The sequence below is a fragment of the Myotis davidii genome, unplaced genomic scaffold, assembly GCF_000327345.1.
Source record: "Myotis davidii unplaced genomic scaffold, ASM32734v1 scaffold325, whole genome shotgun sequence".
Classification (NCBI taxonomy): Eukaryota; Metazoa; Chordata; class Mammalia; order Chiroptera; family Vespertilionidae; genus Myotis; species Myotis davidii.
The window spans coordinates 840615-847366 of record NW_006296057.1 but is presented as its reverse complement, the minus strand read 5'-3'; positions in this window follow the sequence as shown (position 1 = coordinate 847366).

The window sequence follows — 6752 nt, the reverse complement described above, 5'->3', positions numbered from 1 at the left end:
CATTAATACTGATCGGTACCGACAACAAGTAATCGATTTGAACCACGCTTTGATAGTGAAACGACTAGAATGTTCCAGAATACATGGCATAGTAATTTCGCTTCATGGTAACGCACCATCACACACTTCAAAACCAGTTAAACACACATTAAAAGATCTTGCCTGGGAAGTATTAACACACCTGCCACATTCACCAGACCTTGCTGCTTCAGATTACAACTTGTTCCTATCGATGGCAAACGTAGTTTCTGAACAGCACTTCAAAACATATGAAGTAGTAGAAAATTGGGTCTCTGAATGGTTTCCCTCAAGACAAGAAAAGTTCTATTGAGATGGTACAAACAAATTACCTGAAAGATGGGGAAATGTGTAGCAAGCAATGGACATTACTTTGAATAAAGCACTTTTGACGTTTCTCTTGAAATTACCATGTTTTCTTTGATTACAAAATCCCCCATCATGAACCGGTACAGCTAATGGATCAATGGAACGGAATTGAGAGCCCAGAAAAAAGCCCAAATCTATATTGTCAATTAATAATTGACAGAGGAGCAAGAACATAGAATGGAGTAAATACCATCACTTTAATAACTGGTATTGAGAGAATTTGACAGATACAGACAAACGAAGGAATCTAGCTCTAGACCATTTCCTTAGACCATATAGAAGAATAGATTGAAAATGAATTAAAGCCTCAAATGTAAGGCCTAAAAAACCATAAATTCCTATAAATATAGGTAGTAAAATCTTGGACTTTTTTGGACATAACTCCTCAGGCAAGGAAAACAAAAGAAAAAAACTACTGAGGCTAAATCCAACTAAACCGTTTTTGCACGTCAAAGGAAACCATCAGCAAAATGCATAAGCAACCCACTGAATGTGAGAATATATCTGCCACTGATACATGTGATAAGGACTTAAAATACAAAACTTATAAATATCTCATACAACTTAGCACCAAAATACCCAAACGATCGACTTAATAAGTGGATAAATTACCTATATGGATGTTTCTCCAAAGAGGACATACAGATGTCCAATAGACATATGAAAAGATGATCAATGTCATCAATCATCAGAGAAATTCAAATTAAAACAATGATGTCACCTCATACCTGTCAGATTATTCATCAACAAATGACAAGTGCTGGTGAGGATGTGGAACACTCATGCACTGCTGCTGGGAATGCAGACAGGTGCAGCCACTGTGGAAAACAGTATGGAGTTTCCTCAAAAAGCTAAAAATGGAACTGTCATTTGACCCAGTGATCCCACTTGTAGGGATCACTGTATCAGTGACCCACTATATCCCTAGAAAGCAGAAACACCAGTCAGAAAAGATATATGCATCCCTGTGTTCATAGCACCACCGTTAACAATAGCTAAGATTTGGAAACAACCTAAGTTCCCATCAGCAGATCAGTGAATTAAAAAACTGTGGTATATCTTTACAATGGAATACCATGCTGCTGTAAAAAAAGGAATTCTTACCATTTGCAACAGCATGGATGGAACTAGGGAGCACTGTCCTAAGTGAAATAAGCCAGTCAGAGAAAGGTAAATATCACATGATCTCACCCATTTGTGGATGAACAAAATAAACTAATCAACAAAAATAGACACAGAGACAGAGAGCCATCAAACACACTGCCAAACTTCAGTGGGAAGGCAGGCAGGGAGGGATAAGAGATGAACCAAAAACCTTGTATGCATGCATATAAGCATAACCAATGGACACAGACACTAGAGGAGTGAGGGCATGTGCCGGGGAGTGGGGGTGGCCGGGGAGAGGTCAATGAGGAAATAGAAGACATATGTAATACTACATGTAATACTTTAAACAACCCAGCGGGTAGGCTGTCTCGGCGAACACCCGACGTGGCGGGCACTGTGTGAGGGGCACCCTGCCATGCACAGATGTGAATATGATGGTGCCCGTTAAAGACACAAGAGGAGAAAATGAACTGCTGTCACTATCAGTAACCCCAGACTCAGAGGCACTTCAGGAACAACTCTGCCCCTCCAACACCCAAGAAAAGCAAAGGCCTCACGTCAGCCAAGGAAGAACACGCCACGGTCCAGGAAAGGCAAGACTAAGGTCTGGGTCCACAAGCTGAGACAAAGAAAGAACCTTGTGGTGAATGAAGAAATCGGTGGCCCCGAGGAAGATAGCTAACTATGGATGAGACAAGTGCCCATGAAAAGAAGCAGAACCTGGTGGCCCTTCATGAACATGAGCAAGGTCTTGAACTACTGGCCATCGGGAGTACAGCAACTAAATGAAAGAGCTCACAGCAGTGATAAGTCCAGCATTATGTTTCTTAATATGTGCCACATGTTCTGTTCAATTAACGTTAGAGTTTCACTGGTGAGCAACACCGGTACCTACCGCATGTTTCTGTCTGAGTATTCATACACTTACCTCAGGAAATAAGCACTGTCAGGTATCTCTGCACAGAAGAGCATACCGTCTCCCTCCCCAGGTGTGTCCATAAAGGCATTCTAGGATTTTGGTTCCTCTGCATTTGTGCATGCACGCACACACGCGCACACACACACACACACTAGGGGTGTGGCTGTGAGCATCTCCTACCTGCTCCACTAACAGTGTCCTGGGCAAGTTCCTTTTATTCTGTTTCCTGTTCAGCAGTTGCTCTGAGTTGCAAATCACCATTATTCATTTACCTGCATCAGTCACTGCCAGTTAATAAACACAAGTTTTAAAAAAATGTCAATACTACTCATTCAACACAATTCCTATCAGAATACCAACGGGATATTTCACAGAATTAGAAAAAAATAATATGAAATTACAAAAGACCCCAAATGGCATCAGCAATCTTGAGCAAGTACAATGTTGGAGGTATCACACTACCTGATATCAAACTATACTACAAGGCCATTGTAATCAAAACAGCATGGTGCTAGCATGAGAACAGACACATATTATGTGTACTGGTTAAGAAAGCGGATTTTTTTCAATGGATGGAAGTTACACATATGTTGATATATATGCGATTTGATATGTATGCATTTTGTTGTATTGACAACAAGCTTCAAAACTTCTTATGTCGCCGAAACCAGTTTGGCTCAGCGGACAGTGTGTCGGCCTGCAGACTGAAAGGTCTCGGGTTCGATTCCGGTCAAGGGCATGTACCTGGGTTGCGGGCACATCCCCGGTGGGAGATGTGCAGGAGGCAGCTGATCGATGTTTCTCTCTCATCGATGTTTCTAACTCTCTATCTCTCTCCCTTCCTCTCTGTGAAAAATCAATAAAATATATTTAAAGAAAAAAACCTTCTTATGTCAAATTTGCTGAAGGTGTTAACATCATACGTGTTTTTGCGCTTCAATGTGTCAAATTTCAGTAAAATGTGCTTCAACAGCACAAAAGAAAGTCTTTTCTGCATTGAATTATGACTGTCAATGAAAAGGGGACTTTTGAGAATTCCAAATGCACAAAATCATGGGCTGATCCAAGTCAACCATCAACATCAACTGCGAGGCCAAATCGCTTCAGAAGACAATGCTCTGCCTTTGGTGAGATCAGGATGGTGTGGTGTATTGTGAGCTTCTACAACCAGGTGAGAGCGTTAATACTGATCGTATCCACAATAAGTAATCAATGTGAACCACGCTATGTTCATGAAACGACCAGAATGTTCCAGAAGACACGGCATAGTAATTTTGCTTCATGATAATGCACCATCACACACTTCAAAACCAGTTAAACACACGTTAAAAGATCTTGCCTGGGAAGTATTAACCCACCTGCCGTATTCACCAGACCTTGCTGCTTCAGATTACCACTTGTTCCTATTGATGGCACACGCACTTTCTGAGCAGCACTTCAAAACATATGAAGAAGTAGAAAATTGGGGCTCTGAATGGTTTCCCTCAAGACAAGAAACATTCTATGGGACGGTATCCACAAATCACCAGAAAGATGGTGGAAATGTGTAGCAAGCAATGGACATTACTTTGAATAAAGCACTTTTTTAAAAAATATTTTTTATTGACTTCAGAGAGAGGAAGGGAGAGAGATAAAAACATCCATGAGGAGAGAGAATCATGAATTGGCTGCCTCCTGCAAATTCCCCACCGGGAATCAATCCCACACCCAGGCATGTGCCCGACCGGAGAAAGGAAGGGAGAGAGATAAAAACATCCATGAGGAGAGAGAATCATGAATTGGCTGCCTCCTGCAAATTCCCCACCGGGAATCAATCCCACACCCAGGCATGTGCCCTTGACCGGAATCAAACCTGGGACCTTTGGGTTCGCAGGCCGACGCTCTGTCCAGTGAGCCAAACCAGCTAGGGCAGAATAAAGCACTTTTGATGTTCCTCTTGAAATTATGGTGTTTTCTTTGATTACAAAATCCTCCATTATTAACCGGTACACCTAGTGCATCAATGAACAGAATAGAGAGCCCAGAAAAAAGCCTAAATCTATATCGTCAATTAGTAATTGACAAAGGTAGAAGAACATAGAACGGAGTAAAGACAATCACTTCAATAAATGGTATTAAGGAAATTGGACAGACAAGATACATAAAAAAGTAGTAATCCAGATTCTAGACCACTCCTTATACCATACAGAACAGTGGTTGGCAAACTGTGGCTCGTGAGTCACATGCGGCTCTTTCGCCCCTTGAGTGTGGCTCTTCCACAAAATACTGACTTCTGTGCATGGGCCACGAAGTTTCAATCGCACTGCATGTGTGTGCCCGCACCTGGTTTTGTGGTATTTTGTGGAAGGGCCACATTCAAGGGGCCAAAGAGCCGCATATGGCTTGTGATCCACAGTTGCCGACCACGGATATAGAATAGATTTAAAATGAATTAAAGCCTTATATGTAAGCCTTGAAACCATACATTCCTAGAAGAAAATATAGACATATGAAAAGATGCTCAATGTTATTAATTATCAGAGAAATTCAAATTAAAACCATGATGTCACCTCACACCTGTTAGATTATTCATCAATAAATCAACAAACAACAAGTGTTCGTGAGGATGTGGAAAAAAGAGAATCTTCATCCATTGTTGTTGGAAATGCAGATTGAAGTTGCAGCATAGTGGTCCCTCCTTTGGAAAAACTGCTGTTTGAAACTGCTGTTTGAACTAATCTGGTATTCTTAGGCTCTTATTCTGTAGGTCAATTCAAGTTTACAAGCTGTCTTACACAAATAACTAAAAGGATATAAAGAGGAAATACTCCCTCCTGTGTTTGTTCAGAATCTGACAGAAGTAATCTGCTCTGAACCTGAGCGCAATAAAGATGACTCCTAACTAATTGGCTCATTAGGCGTCTTGTCCAGCTCGCTGATTTGTGATACAACATTTGGAGGTGCCAGCGAGATCAGAGACAGGTGCCTGCCCGCACTTAGTCTCAGATGCCTAGGGTGGAAGGCCTCCCCTGCCTGGCTACCAGGTCCTGATGATCACTAGGGGAGGTGCCACCTGATGAATTTCCAGGTCCCCAGAGTCGCTTCTCAGTGGTCTTGACAACCAGACAGAGGATGCCTGACATGCCCTTGCATTCTTTTGGAGTCGTTGGAAAGAAAGCCTCCTGAGATGAGTGAATTCAAATTCGATTAAGGAATTTTGAGTTCACTTTGTTGTTTGTTTGCGTGGGACTAGATAATTTGCTCCCAAGAAGGGGGACTGGATGCAGTCTTAACTCCTCTAGTAGGTTCTCACCGAGACATTGGTCGAGAATTTGTTCTGGGGCATGGGTGCCAGGAGTGCCTCCACGTCCATTTGGGGAGCTGGGCAGTGTTTATTTGCTCAGCTCCCATTCGGGCTAGTCTACTAAGAGACTATGCGAGTATGGATGTTTGTCTGTCTTAACATAATTATTTTTCATTAACTGGTTTATAAATGTAAGTGTGAGAGCATGTGTAAAAAGCAAAAGCTATTTTGTGTGTTATTCTGTACTTCTGTTGACTCATGTGGCTAAAATGTTTGATTTATTTAAGGCTGGGTACTCTGGAGGATTGCGGAAGCCCCCCAAGCAACTGCTGGGACCTGCTTTCTCCCAGGGTTTTTTTGTTTTGTTTTTTGTTTTGTTTTGTTTTGTTTTGTTTTGTTTTGTTTTGTTTTGTTTTGTTTTTCTCTCTGTCAAAGAGGGAATCACCCACTTAGTTAATAAAATTTCTATGTTTGCGAATTTACAGTATTAAGTTGAAATTTTGGAATTCTGGGGTTAATTGAAAGGTATAAATTTGTGAAGGGTGTAGCCCAGAGAAGATTAAACCAAGACTAGACCACTACCCTTTTCTCCCCTGCTAAGGCTTGTTAGGTTAAGATTAGTACATTTTCTCATGGCCTGTTTAGGGCGAGAAAGAAATACTGCCGGATTTTTCATAATTAACTGCTTTGTATGCTGCCTTTTTCAGCCCTACTAGCAAACAGAGAATCATGTGGTCCCGAGACCTGAGACCTGCCCGCCCCTCCTGATAGATTTACAGTGGGTCTCTGTCAGAGACAGCAGATGCTCTGACTAGAGGGGAGGGCCTTCAGCGGAGGGTGTCTGTAGTGGCCCTGGGCTGAGGGACAAGGGGGTGGTCGGAGAGATCAAGAGTAGTAAAGGAGGAGGATTTAAGATCCGAGGGGCTGAAAGTAAAGAGGAAAAACCTATGAGGGAAAGAAACTGTTACAGAAAGAAAAAAGTTATCCTTAAATGTAAAATGCCTAAATATACAGGATTTCAGACCAATTGCCTTGTTTCAGGACAGAGTAAATGCT